Genomic DNA, 23,711 nt, shown 5'->3' on the forward strand with positions numbered 1-23,711 from the left:
TAAGCTCACTTTGAGAAAGCCCTCTTTCTTGGGATAGCATCATGCAATGACACAGGTGATCATATAGCATTTCATTATGGTATACTGGCTGAATCTATGGGAAAGTATTTTCAAAAAGGTTTGTGGATATGTGTTGGGAGTAAAAGTCAGGAAGGTTAATTTTAAGTGACTTTTTAAGTGACTTTTAAAATTTGGATTATTCCATACAAATAGTTTTCAAGGGTGAATATTCCTAATGCAAAGTAATCTTAGGATATTCAGCCTAATTAGTGCTTTAAATCTACTAGATAAGCGGATCAATGGGAAGATCAATGGGAAAATAATTCTGTTGCTACTTGTAATTGTGGGATTTAGCAACTCCACTGTGGCATTGGAGGGACAGAATAAGAAATGATTAGGAAGCATTTATTTTTAGGAAGATTATTGCACGTCTTGTGCTCTAGCTAATCAATGTTTCCTAATGCATGAAGAGATGCATGTAATTAATTTTTTTTTTTTACTGATGTTTAGATTTTAGTGATGCATAAGATAGATAGCTGGAAATTTGTTTTAATCTTAAGCCATGTATCTTTAATTGATAAGTTAATCATTACTTGAAGAAATACTGAACCATGTCTGCTGCAGTTATTTGAATTGTTGATAAAAGTACATTCCTTTAAGAATACCTTATGAGCTCATTCGCTTCATTCTTAGTCTCCTTCTTCTCTAAATGAATCAATTTCTAGATAATTTTAAAATATTTTTCTTGCTCTTCATACTTCATAAAGTCTATTTATAACACCAAAAGGCAAAAATCTTTTATACATGTAAGCAATTGTAAAGGCAGTCCCATCAGGTTTATTACAGCTGTATTTATGTGGGGGGCATTCCAAATGGTGATGGTACCAAAACATAAGTTCTAGGACACTTTGTCTTATCTTGGTGGAGACGGTATGAAAAGAAAACCACCACATTTCTGAGAATGGAAGATTTTCACTTTCTTTTCAACTAGGCAAGGAGGATGACACCACCTTTGTAAATGTACAATGCTATGTGTTTTTCAGAGTTAGCCTGCTTAGCAAGAAGTGATCATACATCTTCTTGGCACTGTGTGAAACTTTCTGAAAACAAGGCCTTGCATACACATTGGTCATCCAAAATGGAATCACCCCAAATTGCTGGTCTTTTACCTCCAGTCTTGGCTTTCCAATTTAACTTTGTCTCTCACTTTTTTATTACGTGCAGTATTGTGCATATCCATCCTAAACAACTCTTATTACTTGGAACAATGAGGTTGAGTGTAACTCAAAACCTGAATTAAATACAAATCTAGCATGAGAATATCATTAAGTATCATAGCATTTAGAATGCAAATACTGTGTCCTTAAAGTTAAAACTGACCATAAAGTTTAGTTAAGTAATGGTGATGCATACTTAGAAGGACAGAAAAATTCAAGATAGCATTTGTAGCCGAAGCAAGAGATTAATAGGGCATGTACACCATGAACACAACACGGAGTTCAAACACTCGTACCTTTGTAATCATTTTAACTCACTTTTGGCTAAATGGCATTTTGGAGGAAACTTATGAGAAGTGTGTCCTTTTCGCAGGTCCAGTAGAGCTTTTATTTTTTAAAATACATCAACACAAATACTCAAATGTTGTTTGTGACTCTAAAAATAGTGAAGCATAGATATGCCTAGATATCTGCTCATCAATTACTTTTAATTGTAGGGGGAAAAAATGGTTGTGCTGTTTTCATATTATGTTAATAGGAAGAGGGCTTATGGCAGAAAACACGGCTTTGTACCCAGACATGAGGATTGTACATACATCTCATAAATACGGAAAATGTATGCCAGGGAAATAAGTGTTCTATTTCAGTTATGCCAAACAACTGTCTCATTTATGAAGATGTTGGTAACATAATGCTGCATATAACCTTTATCAGGAAGCACAATATGAAGTAGTTACTTCTCTTAAATGAACAATTTCTAGCAACTAGGAAGTAAGAGAACATGAGGTAACATGTCTCTTCTGTATTAATCCACATGCTTCATTGAAGGTAAATTAAGGTAATTGGAAGCAGACAAGTTGGCTCTGAATGCATTCCTACAGCACAGATTTTGTCACAGTCTCATAACAATTGCAGACAAAAATTTAATTGTTCAGCATATTCAGAATACTCAGTAACAGGTCACGACTGAATTCTGCTCTCCTCCAACCTGAAGAAAACCACATATTTGCATTTAAGTGCAAATTCAATGACATTTTGTTTTGCTAAGAAAACTTCCAAGTTATGAAACAAAACTGAGTCAAAGGCATACTGAAAGTGCCGCTTGTGTTAATGCAAAAGTGTCTGAGGTACAGAGCACAGAAAGCAAAGCTAATTTTATCTTGCATTCTCAGCAAAGTAAAGTAGTCCTTACTTCCTTAGTGGGTTTTCAAGTAAGTTTCAGATAGTAAGAGCATTTAAGTTGTGTGCTATTTTCTCTGTCAAAAGCATAGGGGTCACTTTTCTTCATACCAAATATTCATCCTTTTTTGTTCTACCACTAGAAGAACTTTTGTAGCATGCTTACTGGTTTGTTTGTTTTTTTTTTGCCTGGCTATGTTAGTTCCCACAGACTCATCATTGGTCTAGACAGGGTCATGACAATACAATCTGACTTTACAGTCCATTGAAAATTAGCCTGAAGAGCTAAGGAATAATTTTAATACTTATGAACTTTTATGAGAATATCATTACCAATTCAAATTACTTCTTTCTGAAAATGCAGGCAAGTGCTCTTGCCTAGTTTTATGTATTTAATTTTTCACATTCTTTTTACCCCTGCCTTCCTAATTAAGTGGACTCTTTCACTGCTTTCTCTAGTTTTTGCAAGCTTCCAAAACTTCGTGAAGCAATCTCTGAGAAGATGATGAACACGACACAGAAAAACCCGAACAAGCTTCTACCTTATTTCTTGGAGTACTAAATCTACTATGTTTTTAGCTTCCAAAATTCAAGAAGATGCATCCTGTGCCATAACAAGAGAACCTATCTAAATATCAAAGCCCAGTTTTGCTGAATTCAAAATATACACATTATGTTGTCTGAAAACACTGAAAGGTATGAATTTTGCACTTGTCAATATAATATTTCCTTAATAATAGATTAATTTTAAATGTCTTTATCATTAGCATACTGGTATTTTCCATTATTTGCATTTGCTAGCAACCTTTTTTTGTCCTTCCAGCAGAGAATGCTAGTACTTATTTACACAAAATAAAGACAGCCTCACTTCATAAGTTCAATATTTTGGGCAAGCAGTAGTTTACCAGTCCACTATCCAGTCTTAGCAGGAAATAGTCCTAGTGCTGATCACAAGGAGATGACTTGTGGTATCAGCTCATTTTGAGAAGTTTAGCAAACATGTTATCTCTAGCAACAGGTCTGATGCAATGTTTATAAGTTCAATCTGTCCTGTTTTGCCATTGTTAGTGATATGCTTGATACCAAAACAACCTAAAAGTCTTTTTTTCACTGTGACCTTCAGAAGGTCACCTACAAATTATATTTCATCATAATCTAATATTTGAAAAATGTGTTTAAAATGTAAAAACATTATCCTAGATTTAAGACTTTAAATATTACTTACAGTGAAGTTTGAATGACTTTACACTGCAGAAAGCTCTTAACTGATAATCTGATATTAATTTAAACAGGCTCTGTATTGTCCAAATAATGAATATGCCAAGTTGCATGGTGGATTATCTATGTGACTGCAAAGGCTTATTTAAAATTAAGATTAGATAGACATCTTTACTTGTTTACTTAAGGAAAATCTTACTCCAGCAAACCTGAGCCGAGGCTTACTCAAACAGAGAGGGAACATTATATGGACAGGCAATTAGAAGAAAAGAGGAAAAAAAAAATACAAAATTTCCAAGACAGTTTTTCTGAGTTGTGCAGATATTTTTTTTGGTTCTTACTATTTTTGCTTGTGGTTAAGGCATGGTGTTAAAGTCCTTGGGTACTTCCTTCCTTACTTTACTATCAATATGTCCATAAACAATTAAGGGAGAACATAAGACAATTTCTATTCCCTATATATGTCATCTTTCATCATTTTTGTCTCAGCTATCTAAAAAGTAGATGGTCCAGGTCAATGTATAAACCAACAGAACTAAACGCCATATCTGGTATCTGAAGGAGTTGTGCCACTTCAGAAGAAAAAATATACAGCAGCAGAATGAAACCAAGATAAACAAAATGACCCACCGCCAAAAAAAAGAATTTGAGATGACAAATTGTATACCTTAATATTCTTATTAATTACAGTTATCCAAGGATTGCTGTAGCACTGTAAAATATGTTATCTTAAAGCCATAAAAACATTTGCATAATAAATTTTACTGAAGTAATACTGGCTGCAAAAAAGCCCGTAATGTCTATGGACACCTGCTATTACTAAGACCTCCAAAACCTGTGACAAGCCCAAGTAATCTTTGTTAAATCTGCTTACTATGTTTCCATTTCAGCTGCACACAGCTTTGTAAATGTACACTTTTACAGGAACTGGTGCTGAAAGTGAATTTTGTTCTCAAAGAATCTCTGTAAAAGATTTCATCAAAAAATGTATTTGGCTCTGTTGAGATCAAATTTCTTCTCTCTAATTCTGAGACAGAAAAAAATTACTACTAGTTAATAATACAGTAATGCTTTATAATTGATTTGTTTCATATGCTGATCCATGTATCTAGTTTGGACATAAAGTGTGCAAAGATAGAAAGATATTATTTATAAAATATAACAAGAGAGAATATGCAAGTCTTGGATGAAATTTCACTTTGGCCATCATCTTTAATAATAAAACTGTGCCTCTCATCATATTCAGTACCAACTCAGGAGAAAGCGTGTCCTTACTGAATGATCATGTGTCCTCTCTGAACCACCTGCAAGTGTCCTTACTGAATCACCAAAGTCATTTCCCGTTTCTTTGCAATCTTCTAGACCTACCTTGTTTAGCCTGAAATCAGACAGTGTCAGAGTTCAAGGTCATGTGGCTTCAGGCAAAATAAACTTGAGCTAGTTGTTAAGCTGCATGTTATGTATAATTTCATTTTATTTTTTTTTTAAGAGTAGTATATTAAACAGGCTAGATTATAGATGCAGAGTTTACAGCTGCTGCTTTTATTTACTGATGCATATTTGTACCACATACAAAAGCTTGAGTGTTCCTGATAATAGTTAAGGCTATAACATGGTAGTCCGGGGAAATAAGACACTGACAGAGGTCAGCAGAAGATAATGGATGAAATGTAACACAAAAAAACACAGTTCCTACTTAAATACATGCAGGTGCTTAGGTTTCAGAACTCAGATGTTTTACGAGGATAACAGCAGAAATTAAAAACAAGCATCTACGAGCATTATCCCCATTTAATGTTAATTTCACAGCAATGAATGGAAAACTAGGAAATGTATGGTAGGATTTTCCATTTACTTCTAGAAGCTAAAAAAAAAGAATGAAAAGTACTTGAATCTCAACATCAGCTCTACGATGTTTTTTGCATGTGAGATGTGTTAGCACATTTACACTTGGAATATCTTGTGATCTGCAGAAAGGCCAAAAAACTCTGCTCTAGAGGTTATAAGAAAAATGTAATCAGGGGTATACTTGGTTTATAAAGTTATGCATTGATCTGTCTGTGTATACATTATCTCAAATAAACAAATTTATGAAGCACCAATCTGCGAAAGAGACAACCTATAAGATATTTTTGAAAAAAATGTCTACCCATTTCTTATCAGTTCTTATCATGTCCCTAGTTCTGAGAGTTCTTTCAGAAATTTTGCTCATAATGTAGCTATGTATGTTTGCAATAGCATTAAAATTTATCCCAGAACCGTGCATGTGTCACAGTCTATTCCTTTGAAAATAACTCATATATCTGTATTATGAAAAGCAGAATATTGCAGCTGGAAAGATCTCTGGCTCCTGAGTATTTACCTTAGATGTTAGGTATGTTTGTACAGTCTGGGCTGTGACAGCTATATTCTTGTAGATACCATATTTGCATACAAGGAGTGATGCTGTCCACATTTGTTTCTAATATAATTTAGAATAAAAAATAATGAAAATAAATAAGTAAAACATCATGTCCTCCTGCAGGACAGAAAGGAGTAAGCCCTAAAATCAGGTATAAAGACAAAGGGATCCAATTTTGTATCTTTGGTTTAAATGCTCCCTGTCAGGCACAGACCCTTACCACAACATTCCTACTACTTCTGCTCATAGTGTCTCACCTGCCCTATCCCTTTCCCCACCCACCTTTTTTTTTTTTTTTAAGTGGCAGTTTCTACTGAAATTGTTTCAGATGATAGATATTATCCTATGAAAAGTACAATATTCTTTTTTGATAATTAGCAGCACAAATGTCATTGTGTTTGGATAAACTATGGTAGTACACAGTCTCTTTTGAGCTTTTTCTCTTCTGACAGACACTGAGGTCTCCAGGCCTGAAAGAGACTCTAATAATGGGTCAAGGAGTCCAGCTTCTGTGATATTATGCAACACCATTTTTTGTTTCAGGGAAGGACCTTTCATGAAAAATAGGTAACTATGTAGCTGTGATTCCAGACATCCTCAGTCAATGTTGGGACAACAATAGAGAAGCACCACTAGGGAAAATTCTAATGAGCTGGAAGATATTTCCATGTTTAACCTGGCAAGCAAAGGTTGAAACAAACAGAAGTACATTTATATATCCAGCAGGCAGGAGGAAGAGACATATAAACCTAAGGAGAATGTTTGCTTAAAAGTAATAGGGCATAATAAGGTCATGCATTTAAACTGGAAATTAGAACAAGGTATGTGAAATTCAAACAAAGGGCTAAGGACATAAGGTGGGTGAAGACCTTACCAGCTTTAAGACGGAGCCTGAGCATGACATGGCTAGCTGCTGTAGAGTGGGGCTAGACAGGGCCCATTAAAGTGATCTGACCCTGCTTGAATCTCAGAGGTAGGCAAGCTGTCCACCTGGAACTTCAGGACTGCAGGATGGCCTGTTAGGGCCTGGGACACCTCCTCTGCACCCCCATTTAACAGTTTGGGGCTTCTTTTCAGAACCCCCTCTGCTCAATTTGGCATCCTCATACAGGTACACAGCCTCACAGGTGCACTTTGGCCAGATGACTCAGCACCATTCACCACCATGCATTTGAATTTTCCATCTGTAGCTAGACGAAAGCTGTGTGACATGCACAGTGTTTTACAACTCCTCATTGCCTTGGTCTTAAACAAAGCATGCCAACACACACTTTATGAGCAATATTGTTACCTATCTAAGGTACCACTTGGTGCTCTATGTACCTCAGTACTGCTCTGTGCTCACAACTATGAATGCCCATCAGAAGACATGGAGGGTTTGTTTCTTGGTTTCTGTGTGACATTTTGCTTTTCGCCTTTTACTTATGTAGCAGTGGGAATTTAGTTGCAGGTTTTGATGTATCCTGTTGAGTATATTTTTAATAATATGTAGCAAGACGTGTTGAACATAATTTATGTAGCCCTAGTCTTATGTTAAATGCTGCAGAATCAGACAGAAAGTCAAATCCTACTCCCAAAACTTCTGCAATTTACAGTGGGACAGATGTAGCCCAAATGTAAAGGAAAAGGGTAGACCGTCCTGCTGAAATTATGCAACAGAAGTGGGACTAATAAAAGGTTCAGGGTGCATTTTTATGCCCACTGTGTCCCGTATTCTCCTCTGTTAAAGTGATGTCAGTGGTATAAAGAAAAAGGGACTAACAGCTCTAAAGCCCCTTAACTTCCTTTCCTTTTTATCTATTATTTCCCTCTCCAGCAAACAGACCTTTAAAAAGGGAACACAAGAAAACAACATCACAAAAGAGAATGTGAGGCAGCTGAACATAAGTCTTTTCCCTATTCAGTATTTTTTGGCTGTACTTGTGCATTGATATCCTAGGGCATGAGGACATGACAGTATTTTCGGTTTGTAAGTCTCTATGAAATAACATACAACACAAATGAAAAGGAATACTATATCAGGCAGGACAGAAGCTGAAGAGGCATAATGCCTTGAGGAAGAAAGTATATCTATTCTTCCTTACAGAAAGGAAAGGGATTATACTCAGTTAAGCTCTCTCCACATGAAGAAAATTTCATTTGTCAGAAATGACAGTGTCAGTAAATAGTTTCTTTTTGAAAATGAATCATCATCAGTCCTACTTCTCAAATTATTTCTAATTACATTATTCCATACATGAAATAAAACTTTTTTTTTCTTTTTTTTTTTTCCCCCTTTCATGGTTGCTAGCCATGGTATTCATCTATTTCCTGATCTGGAAGTACGTACTTAATCATTGGAAAAAGTGAATGTAAATGTTTGACTTTCAACCAGGCAAACTGTGAAAAAGGAACTTCTTTTTCATGGTCAACTGCAAACACTTCCAGCTCACTTTTTATTCAGATTCTTCTAATTTGTAGTGATGTTTATTCATTAAATGTGCCAATCATTACAGAGAGAATACAAGAATACTTGAAAATATGTATGAGGAAGTCTGGAAATTTTGCATATAAAAATACTGGCTTTGAAGTATCTGTATCTATCCTTGAACAAATAAGTACATTGACCGTTACCTATTTTCAGGGATTTTAGAAGAGACCATAGAAGGACATTGGTTTTCCCATGTAAGACAGCAAAAGGAGCTTTATATGATATGAAGAATAAGTAGTTCTCCAATGTTTAGTAGCACTAGTGTCTGGAATGGTCATGGTTCTAAGGTGCACTGGCATTAGGCCATATGGGTATTTGCTCAGTGAAGTACAACTACTAATTTCTAGGCAACACAGGTAGAATGGTGATGGAGTACAGGAATCTATGATTCCTTTTTGAGGAGCTGGAATGGAAATTTTATAATGCAAATTCATTTTGGCATGCTCTTACAACTGCCAGTAATTCCCACCCTCATTGCCAACAAATTGTCTGCCAGGCACGTCAGCCAGTCTGAAACAAGTTTCACCACACGTTGCACTGACCAAGTCTCAGTCATATTAACTCAACTAAAGCTTGAAACGAACCTTTAGGGAGAGGCAGAAAATATTCTAAAACTTGATGGACAGAAGGAAACCTTTGCCTTCAGTTAAGGCAGTAGGAGTTCTATGAAATGTTCTGCCACTAGAAATTGCTGCCTACTTGCTTCTGCTTCTTCTAGCTGCTATCATTCATTTTCACTGGGAACCCCTTGGAATGGCATAGGCACTGTGGAGCAGAAGGAGAGAAGACAGATGGCTAAAACATCTCCTCATATCCTGCCAAATCCAAGCCTTTCAGTTGTGTAGGAACACGTGGGACCTTTTGTTCCAATCTGTTTGTCTCTGCTGAACACACTGTACTATAAATCGATTCTGAGAGCAATAAATGAAAAACAAGCAATTAGGCAACCTACTTCACTGCATGGCATTCCCGCCATTGTCCATCTAGTCTCACATTATGCAATTAAAGAGAGACTATTACATATTACACAGAACATCTGTAGCAGCTTTCCTTTTTTTGAAGTGTTAAAAAAGCCAACTATCAAAAGTGATTTCTGTCATAGTCTTCCTCCTCTGTGCTTATACCTTGCAAATGCATTATAATGTTTCTTGTAACCATTTGCAGTCCTTATTCAGCCAATCTAGGCACATTTAGTTCTCTTTAGCAAAAATTTCTAATGAGACAACACAGTTGGAAGAAACTGTGGAAAAAAAAATAAATCAGGGTGCAAAACCTCTGCAGTAGTGGACGTTAGTCACTGTATGACAGTAACAAGACCAAATTCTTGCAGGAGTGCTGGACAATGCCAGAGTACTAGAAACATGATTCCTCCCATTTGTTGTTAATTCACTGTGTTCAAATCTAAATAGAAAAAAGTTTCTAACTGAACAACCCTATCAGGCTTTACTCCCAACCACTAGCACTTATGCTCATGATCCTCTAAATATTCAAAGTTAGGGTGGAGAAATTAAGACAGACTTCTGCAAGGACTTTCATGCCCAGCTCATTTTGGACATCCAAAACACAGAAATGGCTTTGAAGTGGACATGTCTAATCTACTTATTTCCATAAGAAACAGATTTTCATTAAAATGTCTTTTTCTCCCCAGTAACAGAGTAAAACAAACAAACAAAAAATTCAAAACATATATTATACAACCTCAAGAGGGCAGCATGGTATTTCAAGAATCATCTTAACACAAAGGTAGTGATGCCTTAATAGCAGGCTGTAATGACAGCATTGAATTAAGATTATTGTAAACTGTAATTATAAATAAATAAATAGGCACGAAAAGAGAGAAGCCCATGTATGATGTCCATGCATGATTCTCAGTAGCAGATGACACAGGGTTACAGTTTGCAGATGTTTGTCCTCTATGCTGTACCAGATACAACAGCATAGCCTTCCCTGCCTCTCCTTGCTTAACCAATACCCTCTATAAGCAACCTGTTAAAAACTGTGATAGCACTGGTTTTAGTGCAAAGGATAGCCTGGTTCTGTGGTAATGAGATTCTTGTCCACAATTGGTAATAATTCTGCTCAGACTTTCAAATGGTACGTAAGAGTTTAGGATTATAGCAACACTGAGTGCAAGGTGATCTCATGATTATTTGAATACAGTTGCCTTTTATGGTACTGCATTATATCATCCTTTCCTAAAAGTATTATATTCCAACTTGAAATTAGATAGTCTTCTAAGAGAAGTAGTAAAAGGGAAGAAATATTTCAGAATTTCTAAGCTCTAATGAACCTTACGTGAAATTGCACTGCAGATTTATTCTTAGCCAATTTATGTTTTGGTTCCTGTGCCAACACTATCTGCTAGCTGCAGCATTGCCTCTGTTTTGCTTAATTAAACATGTTTTTGTCTTTTTTGCTATGAGAAAAGCCTAAAATTCCTTGATCATCTTAGTAGCACTTTTCTCTGCCTGTTCACATTTTAATGCCCATCCTTGAACACTGATGTTACATAATAATTACAGTCCAAATGAAAAATCCCCAGATCACTGGCCTTAAAACTTCCACATGCCTACTGGAAATCCATCATGGCACCATGTGCCTTTTATTCACCGATGGGTTATATATGGCATCATTAATGTGTATTCTGGAGACTTGGAGAAAGAATAAACTGAGCAGTTAGGTGCAAGTACAATCTCCAATTCTGTCATTGCAGTGCGACAATGGCCAAATCAAAAAGGACTCTGTCTTAGGTACCCCATTTTAGAATAGAATTATGGGTTATAATATTCACCCATGCAACTATATAATCCATACTTCAGCTACAAAATGATATAGAACAGAAACCACATGCCATAATAGCATATTCTCCAGCTCACTGAAGTAGTCTCTCTGCTGTAAGTCTCACAGTGACACGTCCAAGGTTAACTAAGAGGTTTGGTTAAGAAAAATTACTTGAACAGACATTACTGGCAATATATTACCTGCTGCCAGGCAGATACTGCATTTTGACTTATCACAACTGTGAATACAAATGTATTATTAGAAAGAAAAATAAAAATAAATTATATATATATATATAAACAAACAAACAAAAAAAAAAAAAAAAACAATAAAAAAGGTACGACTAACCTTGATCATCACTTATTTCATGCAACAAAGACTACCATCATCTCTGATCTTGACTTGGATTCTACATATTAAAAACACTGGGCTGTCCTAGAAACCACTGCATCATTTCCTTCATTTTCATTTTATGAAGTAACATTAGTTTGCCACATCAAGTTCTACCTCCCTGTTTGGCCTCATTGGTGATATTGGTGATATTTCCATTCCAACTAATACTGTGTATATTAAATACCCATATTAATTATAAAACCAAACTGGGGTAAAAAAAATAAATCATGAAGTTCCTATGAAATTCATTTTTCATAGAATGTGATTTTCAGAACATGCTTCTATTAGGAAGCATAAACTTCTTTCAACAATTAATGAATTTTAATGGTGATATTCTTATTGTGTTTTAACCATTTCCTTATATATTACTGGTATCACAGAATGGTTTAGGTTGGAAGGGAGCTCTGGAGGTCATCTAGTCCAGCTCCCCTGCTCAAGCAGGGCAACCTAGAGCAGGTTGCCAAGACCTGTATCCAGACAACTTCTGAATAGCTCCAGGGACAGAGATTCCATATACGTGTATACTGCTGTATAAATGTGCTTCATGTATTATGATAATTTATTTTTTCTATTACATTTTCTAAAATAAAACCTCTCTCAGTCCTGTCCTGGTTTTGGTTAAACCACAACAACTCCAAAAGAATTCCTTCTGGAACTGTTCTTGAAATCAATATAATACATTTCATCATAAATCCTGTTTACTGAAGAGAACCTTTTCGAACAGCACGTTTATGACCTCTGCTTCTCAACCTCTTTCTCACAATCATAGTATATTGCAAAATAAAAACTCTTTTCTAACACCAATGTTGTTCTCAAAACAAAGAACACTTTCTTGCACCATCTAACATATGATACTTTAACCTGTCAAGTTGCTATACCTGCAAAAATCAGAACTTCAAACAACTAAAAAGCTGAATTTCTACTCAGGTAAAAAAACAAAAACACTATGTTTTAAAAAACAACCAAGCCCTTCATAATAATAATATAGCCGTCAATTTGGCCAAAATGCATAATTAGCTCTCTCACAATTAGGTATTACCAGCATCTGCAGGAGAAATGTAGAAAGAAACCACATGAGACATGCTGGATGGCTCTGTTCTGCAGGAATTAAATGCATTGTAAAGGCAGTATCTGCTCCTACATCCTTTTTGTTAATACAAGATTCACACTTCAGATGTGTTTTTAAATGTGGCCCAGGTGGGTTAACTGTGGATTCCTCATCCTGTTTCTGCTTCTTTTAATCTTGCCCTGGCACTCATTTAACACCACAGTGAGCCAGTTTGTGGAGTTAATCTGGCAAAAAATAATTTTGCCAGTTGGTTAAATAACCAGCTAGCTAGTTGGTGGACTTTCTAAAGCTTCAGCTGTCTGGCTATACGTGGACTTAGACAAGCACTTTGCCAATGTGAGGGAAGCATCTGGAGTGCTCAGCAGGAGGGCAGACACCTTCTTGCAGTGCATTAAAACTCCCCTCCCTCTGCGGGTGGTGCAAACAGCCATTGCAGGCTGCAGGCCTGAGGAATTCAGAAACATGTGGCTCCTATTGAACCCAACAGGTGTAGTGAATGAATACCCTTCACTTTAAACATGGCAGTCATAGACTACAGATTTTAATTTTTTAATTTTTTAATTTTTTTTTTTTTGATCTATAAGAATTCTAGCAAGACTATGTACTCAAGTAATCCAGCAAAAATTTAATAATGTTCCCCAGAATCAAAGGTGGGGAAAAGTATTGAACAGGTTTAAAATTCTTTTCACAAATTGCCTTCAGTGAGCAAGTAGAATGATAAATAGTATACACAAAAAACATTCTGCATTTATCTAACTCCTAATAATTTAGGATGTTTACCCCTGTGCCACTGCTGCATCATGTAAACCGATCAGTCAATGATTCAATGGATGAACAAATGCTGAAAAGAACAGAAGACTTGTGGGATAGAAGAAAGTAGTGCCCTGTTATCCTCCTCAAGACTTGAGCAATTTGTCTTGCAAATAGAGTTAATTTTCATCTAATCCATTACGTACGCTTCAAATATGCCAGTTTTCAAGTGGTGAATGGGCAACTGGTGAATGGGCCACTTACTAGTGTTTTTGTTTATTTATTTGTTTGTTTGTTTATATATATATTGCTTGTTTGTTTGTCTTGCTTTTTTTGTTTGTTTGTTTTGTTTTGTTTTGTTTTGTTTTTCTAGAGCCAATTTAATTGGGAAAATGTATTTCCCTTCAAACGAAAGGCAAGTCTATGGATCTGGGTTCTGCCATTTGTCTTTCATTCTACCAGCTTGGAGAACAAGACAGCAAGCAAATAATAGATGATATTCTGTGATTATTTTGTTAAGGAACAATACAAAGGATTCTGTAGCCAGTTCTAGAACAGTCTCTGCTTAATCAGACTTCTTATTTGCTCTTTTCTTTTACTCTCATCATCTTCTGTGCACATAAGCCAAATGCATATTTGTATATTGCACTGGCTGAAAAACAGTTTGAAATGGTACAATCTCAAAGAGATCATCTGAAAACCTTCACTATTCCTATCTTCACAGACATTTTTAAACCACATTTAAAAGTGATGTGGTTGTCACTATTTTTAAATATCCTTGTTTACATAACATAATGATCTTTAAAATCATCTAAATGAAAAAAAGAAAAAGATTGTTTGAGTTTCTGAAAGGAGAGAGATACTAGTCTGACTAAACTGGGTAAATTCTATATAACTTTGATTTTCCACACTGCTGCATGTGTATATATTTCAGAATAATGTGCATTACTCATTCAGAGCCATTTTGTGGCTGGGTTGGGGATGAGCTTTGCTCCAGGGGCAGGAGAGCTGCCACATTTGTTGGCCATATGCTCAGATCTAGCATTCAGTTTTCCTGCTGCCTGTGAACATGAAATAATACTTTGTGAAACAACACGTTGTCAAGGTTATCTGGGATTGCACAGCATCCTAAACACAGTAAGTTTCATTCAGTCCTTGACCTTGGCACAGTGAAGCTGGATACCAATTCCATCAATAGTGAAACACAGGGAGTTCCACAAATGACAGAATATGAAAAAGGGTTCAATAAACTGGTGGCAGATACAATATCTCCTTCATCCTATATAATATAGCAGCTAGCCACAGTTAACCCAAAAGAAAATGGAATAGCAAGGGACTCTTCTGATGTACTTTGCTGAACAGATAGATGGATTGCAAACTCATTTTTTCTATCAGAACCTATCACTACCTCTTCCCTTTCTAAGTAGGAATTTGTCCTGCTTTCCTAAGGTTTATCGGGGGAATCTGTTATATGACTTCAGCATTTACACTAACAGTCCTGATTAGATGCTCCTGATTTTACAAGGTTTCTACATTTAATAGATTGTTTGATGTGAAATTAAGCAAAGACAAAAACCAAACAAACAAACAAACAAAACCCTTCTAGACTGAATCACCTTGCAGGCAAAAAGAGAAAACATACCAATGACTGAAAATAGGAACTATACTTCAATGACTGACCTACACTGCTCTGTAATCCAAGGGGGCTCTGCAATGGCATAATTTCTATGAATTTAAAAGTAGGAAGTCTAGATGCTTGGATCACTGATTCTTTCTGATAATGTTTAATGTACTGCTTTTTCTAATGGGTGGCCTGTACATAAGCAACCTATAGCCTTGTAGTCATTTAGCACCCTGTCTTCTCAGAGTTCTGATTCAAAGATCCATTCTCTTTCAAAGACGACTGCAATTGTATCTAAGGATTAGCCCTGGCAAATTTTTTTCTTGTTGAGAAAGGAAAAGAGAAAAAGCAACGGACTGTGACTCTTGCGAATAAATCACTAGATCACACATTCAGTGCTAGAACAGCTCCTCTGGTATGACTACATGAAGCTGGGGAAGCTTCAACTGTAAAGAATGTTTCCACTAGCTTTTTTTTTTTCTTTTTTTTTTTTTTCTCTTTTCTTCTTTTGTCTGATTTGTGTATTTTGTTGTGGTGGTTTCACCCTGATAGACAGTTAAACTCCGCAACAATCACACTCTCACTCCCCTCTCCCAGCTGTTGTTGCATTTTTCCTTTCTTAAATGTGCTCTCCCAGAGGCCCAGTCAGTGTCACTCACCAGCTTGGCTCTGGCCAGTGGCAGGTCCCTTTGGAGCAGCTGGAGCTGGCTCTGCTCTGACATGGGGCTGTTGCTTGGCTCTGCTCACAGAGGCTACCCCTGCAGTCCCCCTGCTCCCAAAAGCTTGCCACATAAACCCAATACATTCATCTGCTCAGGTACCTGACAATAGTCAATAACAAAAAGAAAGGACACAGACAGGATGCCTTTTGCACACATGCAATTATAAAAAAAAATAGGTAGTAAAAAAGCATAGGGGTGAGACACCCAGTACTGGATACTGTTTATATTTATCCTGTTGGGAAGTCTGCATACCGTGAGCTTAGTCCTGCTATTCACTCCCCCATCTCCTCTTCAGTCAGATTTAGGGTATATATCCACCTTCTGTTTGATGAGGCAGGGTTAGTGAGGTTCTCAAGAGGCAGGTTTTGGCTCCCTGAATTGCTTCCCTAAGACCCAGCCTTAGAGAATGCTAAAGAAGATGGAGATCTGCTTTGACATTTGCCAGATGGCAAAGCTTATAACTGCATCCTCTGAAAAGAAATAGCAGAAAGACACAGCTCTAGTTACATTCTTCTCCATCCCCAATACATATGCTGCACCATGATTAGTTTTCTGGGGACTGGATACACATTGAGCCATCTCAGCTGGAGAGCCCTAAGTGTTGTATGGTCAACTCGTACTGTTTCTAACCCACACTGGGAGCAGCGCAAAGCAAAATCAGCACCTCGTATTCATGCTTCATTCCAAGTGCCTGGAACGTACATCCCTCCCCCTAATCCCCTAACCCTGAGCTTTACATAACCAGAGTGTTCACTTTGTTAGCATTTAGTGGGTTTTCCGCTAAATCATTTATTACCTTCAGAAAAAGAAAAGGAGCATCACTGGGTCTTAAATTCACTGGAAAAGCATTATATAATTGACCCAATGAGAAAAAAATTTTTGCACTTACGTAGATATTACATTTCTTCCTTAATATATCCAAATATGCTCTGATCTGAGGGTTCAGCTTAGCCATTCCCTGGTGTCCACTAACTTCTGTTAAAATCCTTGTGGTAGAATTGGGTAAAATTAAGTCATGAACAGAAGATATATATGATGAACAACATATTTGTCTGGAAAAGATACCAAACAGCATTTGCACCCTGTCCTCCAAGGTCTGAAAATAATATCTCAGCCCCAAGCACTCAGGTTGTGAGAACACGTTGGAAAGGGAGATGGAGAAAGGTAGGCTGCAAAACAAAGATCACAGGGCAAAATAATAGAGTAAGAAAAATGATGTAGGAGTCCAGTTTCTTAACATGTGTTAAGATTTCTATCATCATTCTGATGTTAATAATTGACATGAAATCCAGTGAGAGTTAGATAACAGCAGAAATGCTCATGCCAGGAACCCATTTCATTTTCCAGTGGTGTGAGGCACTGGGTAATGGGGAAATGCATAACTGCATTTCAGAGATGATCTCGCTTCACTGCATTACATCTTGAGGAATTCTATACTGTCTAGAAAGAGATTTCTGTTTGTGGCAGGTAATAGGAGGCATTCTTTTTAAAGCAGAGAGTGGAAAAAGAACAGGATGTAAATTTTGTTTGTGGAAGTGAGGAATTAATAGCAAAGCATTGAGTCAGGTATAAGCTGGGTGGTTATTGTGCAAGCCTCATCACACAGTGCTGCCATCTCACCCCAATTTATGACCTGGAACATAGCAAATTTTACTGCTTTTAGCTGGGACTGCAAGTTGTACCAATGCGTACAACAATTTTATAAATCCAAGGGAAAGAGGTAAAAGCTCCAAATTTCTTTTGCTCTTTAAGCTAGCTCAGGTGTAAGCTGGACAAAATCTGATGACATACAGCACCACCTGAGCCTGCAAATCACATTGCCAACATTTGAGTACACGGTTTAAATCCAGTCATTCCATATTGCCTGAACTCAGAATGCACATGCAAGCCAAGTTCTCTACCACAAGCAAGTACAAGTAAGTGAGTAGGAACAGCTTTAGCATGGTTACAGTTTGTGCTTTCATGCGGATAGGCCACATTTTAATTTTTCACCATCACACCCGATAGGGATAGCATTTGTAATGACTCACAGAGAAACAGAAAATCTCAGCCAGCACAGGCAGTTGAGATCAGTGGCCTCTATGTCCAGCTTCCCAACCCCAAGAATTCACGAGAGAGGGGGCATTCAGGCTTTCACTTCTCTTTACACTGCCAGAGTCCATGCTTTCTGGTTCATACCACCAAAAGCCAGCTTAAACCAGAGGTGAATCTACTACATGATATAACAAACGGCTGTTGCTCTTATTTGCCCTGTATGTTCTTATCTCACAGTTCACAATTAATCACCACCCTGGAAATCAAACACTAAAGTATTTGTACATTCTCTTTTAAAATACATTTCAATTTCCTTTTAGTTGAACTGCCCTGTCCTTCGCCACACCTGCTCAATGCATCATTCTGCACAGCACACTCTGTACATACCTGAGGAGTCTGATGACTCATGCTAGACAGGGAACATAATCACCATAGAAAGAATACAAGTTCAAAAGCTGTGATGCAATTGAAGTATAGAGGGGTGTCTGTTCATTAGCAAGTAATCACATTTGCATATTGATGATACATTACGTCACGTAAGGACTAGGTCCTGTGCTCGGTAACGTGAAATCCTCTTCAGTATGTGATCAAACGAGTAATATGAGTAATAAATTTGTACTAAGCACTAAAGTCCTGGGCTGGAAAACTGTAAAACCAATCCCAAGTATTTGGTAAGTATTTTTTTTGATGCATGTCAGCTTAGCCTTTGTGAAATCTAGCTTATTCTGTTCTATCTGGAGACATACTGCTCTTTGCAGAGAGAATAATTGGGAGAGGCTGATTTTATGGGAACAGCAATACAGATGAATTGGTCTCCTATCTAACATTTATAGGGAAGGTTTCCTTGGTTTCAGCATAGATCACAGGTACAGTTGAAGGTACAGCTAGTTTCTCTGAATTGTCATTAAGCTCAGAGTACTCACTAGTTTTTAGAACCAATACATTAATTCCCAAGCCATTGCTGTTCCTCATCACATAAGCTGCAACGGATTGCTCTATTACCTACTCCTATCACTGTCAGTTTGTGACAGTTATGCATCTTTTGTTTGTAGTACTGAAATATTATTGCAACTCTGTGGTGTATTTTCTCTATGAATTAATAAGTCATATGTTTACGAATATGCAAGCACTTTTCTCTGGAGATTGTTAGCCTTCCATGTGTCTGAAGTATATTATTGCAGGAAATATTCCCTGTGTATTTTTTTTAAAAGAACACAACTTCATTAAAAAGGAGCCTAAAACTCTCTGGAAATGCTGGAAGCAATAATCCAATTGCTACAGATCTTGAGACTGATTCAGTTTAGATCTTGTCATAGATGCAAAGCCAGGCCCAGTCTGATATCCCCTTGAGTGACATCAAACTTCCAAGAAGGAAGACAGTTTGAGCGATATCAGAGCTGAGACAGATCAGCTTCTTACAGTTTCACAAAATGACCTCAGTCAGCAGCTATTGATCAAAACTTCCATGGGAATGGTGTCCTCACAAGGGTTCTGTGATGTCTCTTTGGAGGCACTGCGACCTTCCCCTATGTTGAGACACGGTTCCTTCTCCTGCTGGAGGTGGAACTGACCAATATGGTTAAAAAGTCATAAAGATAAAAGGTAGAAGAGAAAGACACCATGATCAAATAAACCCCATTTCCATAGGAAACAAGGCTAAAAATAAAGTGACACATTGTTTTTGGTTGTGAGGAAGCTAAAAAAGCAGACATTTTCAGCCTGATGTTTGTGTATTACCTGTAGTAATGTGGTGTGGAATACCGCATTTCCCCTGAACCAATATAGGGACTGAGCTCTGAGTCTGCTGAACTTGTATTATGAAGGAAGGAAAATGAACTAACTAATAACTTTATTCAAAGTTTTACTGGCAACTTGTCTGTCTGATGATTTAACTGTTATTTACACTGAAACCGACATGCAAGAAGATTATAGCCTGCGACTCCCAGGGGAGCAAGCTGTGGAATTTTTGCATTCTGCACAATGTTATGGGTTGGCAACCACTCCTGTGTGCTAACACAGATCGCTTCAATCCCTTGTGTTTATCCTATAAACAAGAAAGTGCTCCACACTGTTGTCCTAAAGAAAATAGCTGAAATCTAAAGCAGCTCAGTCCTGTTTAAGCTGTCCCCAGACACACTGCCTACCACGCGGGTTTGTTTTTCATTTATTTGTTAATGAAAACTGGCAGCAGATGCTACACTTTTATTGAGTACATTAATCATTGAAAGAAAACAATATTTCTGCTGCTCTGCAACTCCTGTACTACAAGTAATCAGGCCTGCTCTTTCCTGTTAACCCTGTACATAATGTAGAATCCCCTTGAGCATGGGGATTTTTTTGCTACAGTACATTTCTGCTGTGAGATTGGATGCTTAAGTGTGGATTGAAGTAAGATCTGAAACCATCCATTTGGCTTCTGATTCGAAATTCAACTTGTGGCAATAAGTACAAGAAATATGTGACAGGTGCTTGGATGCTTTTAAGAAATAAGAATGCAGTCTTGATCTGGTTGCTGGCTTTCAGAGAACAGTAGTAAGAACAGCAACACTATGAATTACTGTCACTCATAGCTCTATCACAGCACCAATGTAAACAGTATGCACTGAATGCCTGTAAGGCATTAGGGAATTCCAGGTGCATATGCTGTATATACTCTTCATAAATTTGTGGCCACTAGCACAAATATTTGCTCATCTTATTATAAGGTAACAATGGGTGTGTGTAAGTGCACAAGCTACCAGTGATATAATCAGCCCTTAAGCAGGCCTTTTCTTTTCCCCACTACTCATCTATGGGTTATATTATTAGTGGCTATCAGGGGGTAGCTTTCTCTCTTGAGAATAAGCAACCCTGCACATGCTGCTCTGATAAATATCTTACAGCTCAAGACTGAACCTACAGTTCCAAACATCTGGATTCGTTACCTTACCTTTTCTCTACCTTGTGCCATGCAGCGGTTACAGGACCCTGCCTGTGAGGACCTGTCCAGAAGGTAGGATGGCAAGAGTGGCACTATTTAGATGGGCTAACAGGTCTTAAACTGTTAACAAATATGGTTTGTTCTGTTTAGCAAAGCTGCACAACTGTAGATGACAATCATTACCTCCATATTCTCTCAACCTCCCATATAAAGCTTCAACCTGATTTTGAGGAAGGAAAGTAAATCAGAGAAGTGCAGTTCATACAGCTGTGGAGGTAACAATCCAAGACCAAATGAGCCTTAAAGTACAAGCTACTTCAAAAATATTTTACTGATAAAAATAAATACATAAAAACTATTCATATATAGTTTCTTTATCTCCTGGATTGGAGAAAAAAATAACCCCTGAGGTTGATCAGTGGAGGCACCAATGAAATATGTGATCATCCTTGTGCCACTCTTATTGTATACTCGGTTATACAGAAGCATCTACCCTTCTGTTGACCAAATCATTTGTGGTTCAGAATTACGGAAAATTATTCTAAGAGATGAGTATAACAAAAGAGATGACAAGTTGTCCCTGGGGTGGTCTGCGTGTACTCGTCTACAGAGAACAAATTGCCATGGAAAACACTGTAATACAGGATACTTTACAGAATACTTTATATGATTCACTCTAATGAATTAAGCATTACTTTTTCCTCTAAGCCTAGCTTCTGAATTCTTTTGTTAAATCAGCCCAAGGAGAGATGTACATGTCTCCATTTGTCTCTGTAATCAATTCAGTACAAGTTATAAATACACCAGGTACATGTAAATTCATTTTACTCTGCTCTATTTGGGAACAGGTCACTTTGCTATATGTAGTTTTGTTTGCATATCCTCCTATCCATGTCCACAGGTGAATACAGTAGCAGAGAATAGTATGGACTGGAAAACCATGGTGGGATGTCACCGAAACAGAACAGTGCTAACAGGCACCCTGCAGTTCCTGCAGCACTTAGAGTGACGACATATTTCAGTTTCTCATTTTAGACATCCTGGCAACAGATATCCTGATATATGGTAAATTCTTCAGGACTTGGTAATTGAGCCTGGTAACTAAGTTGGTATCTCTCCAGTGACTACTGCATTCTCCAGCCTGAAACAGGAGATTTCTAGGGAGAACTGGACTAGTCCAGCTTGGACAGGTGTTAACATGAATTTGTGTGCAGTCTCTACATTCATTATCCTTCCCGTTACATCTTTCAGCTTTTCTCCATCCTGCAGGTTCACCCAAAGGGTGTAAGTTTATTGTCAACAGTATTTACTAAATTAAAGACAGTGACAGCTGCAGCTGTTAGAATACTAGTAAATATTTTTTTATTTTTTTTTCTTCTTTCTATATGAATGAGTTAAGATCTGTATGGTTGCAAACAAAATATACCAGATGAATACAAATGACAGAACACGAATTCTCTTTGTTTTTCAGTTCTTACAGTCTCTAGCACAGGACAATAGTTGAGTGATTAGAAAGCAATCCCTTAACAATTTTAAAACTAATTTTGTGGCATTTCCCACTGAAACCGAACTATTCCAGGTGGATTTTTACCAAATAAATTCCTTCATATGAAGTCACAAAAATTCTACTATTCTGTTCCCAGTTTGTAACCTAAAAAAAAAAAGCTTTAATATGCCTGTGGAAAAGGGTCAGTGAATTAGATCTTAGACTAACAAAAACATTGCAAAGCCCTAATGCAATTATATCACTATGCCTGCTGTAGCTTCAATTTGCTTGTCTAAAGGAGGTAAATCTATTTTCTCTGGTACTAGTGAATATTAGTGTACCTCTAAGTAGTAAAACTTAAAAATATTGGATTATTCTGCCCACATAAAGAATTTTGATGCACAATTTGACATGCTTTATGAGTTTGATAGTTGGAAAATCAATCACCAAATGCCTTAAGCAAGAAGTTAAAAATCATGGCATTTATCTTTCTCTGTAGTAATGTTGTATTTTTCAATATTCAGAGTTCTGACCTCAGTATTTTGCTGATTCTCACAATGTTTCTATACTATTGCCATAGCTCCTTGGGTAATTTGAGTTTTAAATTTTTATTTCTGTTTTTCAGATATCTGCAAAGACCATGAAATTCAGAATGGAGCTGAAAAGTATGTGATAAATAGGTAAACACTAAGTCCAGCTCACCTCCAAGCACTGCATCTTTAAATAATATTTTCTGAAGTAATAACTTGTTTTTCTCACCTAAATAGATATGAATTGTTGACACTGAAGAAAAAGAAATGTCAAATAAGAAGATAATGCTTTTTACAGCTGCTTTGTTTTTTAGTGCAAACTATTAACTTTTGGTTTTCCATCTACATTTTCTGGATACATCCCTGGAAAAACACACACTCATATATTGGTGACTATAAAAAAGGGGATACAAGGTTCTTCTAAAACTTTACAATCTTTCAGAAAAAAAACTTTTATCCAGAGAGGATGTGAATTATTTTATAACACAGCACTTCAACACAGTGGCGTGTATTTCCAATTGTATCTACCTATTACCACATATATTTAATATTACTACCTGTCTATATGGGAGCAATAGCGTTGCAGTACTTTTTAGTGTAAATGTTTCAATTCCAGTGATTTTGCAAGACATTAAACACCTGGTAGAGCAAAAAAACAACAGCAAACTATAGGGAAAGACGACAGAATGGAAACGATCATGATCAGACCAAAGGCCTGAATTTGCTGCCATTTACACTCACAGAAGTAGTCTCACTGTTTCTGGATATTTCCCTAAATATGGATGGTGGCAAGCACATCAGAGACTGTCTGTATGCGGATGGATTAAGAACAATGAGTCAGCCTCTCTGCTTTAATAAAAGGGAAAAAAAAAAAAAGAAACAAACTTGTAAAAACACCCCAGTGATTTTTAGTAAATCAG

General features: G+C 37.0%; 1 protein-coding gene and 1 long non-coding RNA gene across 3 annotated transcripts in view; one reads left to right on the forward strand and one right to left on the reverse strand.

Annotated features, from left to right (window-relative positions):
- Positions 1-23,711, reverse strand: part of LOC311444522 (uncharacterized protein C5orf58) — a 52,371-nt gene that overhangs the window by 16,352 nt on the left and 12,308 nt on the right. The gene's annotated exons all lie outside the window — the stretch shown is intronic.
- LOC311444525 lies at positions 7-22,925 on the forward strand. Its single transcript, XR_014697920.1, has 3 exons — positions 7-55; positions 2,856-3,092; positions 22,887-22,925. It is a non-coding gene; the product is annotated as an uncharacterized lncRNA (long non-coding RNA).

This window comes from Aythya ferina (genome assembly GCF_964211825.1).
Source record: "Aythya ferina genome assembly, chromosome: 14".
In the NCBI taxonomy this organism is placed as follows: Eukaryota; Metazoa; Chordata; class Aves; order Anseriformes; family Anatidae; genus Aythya; species Aythya ferina.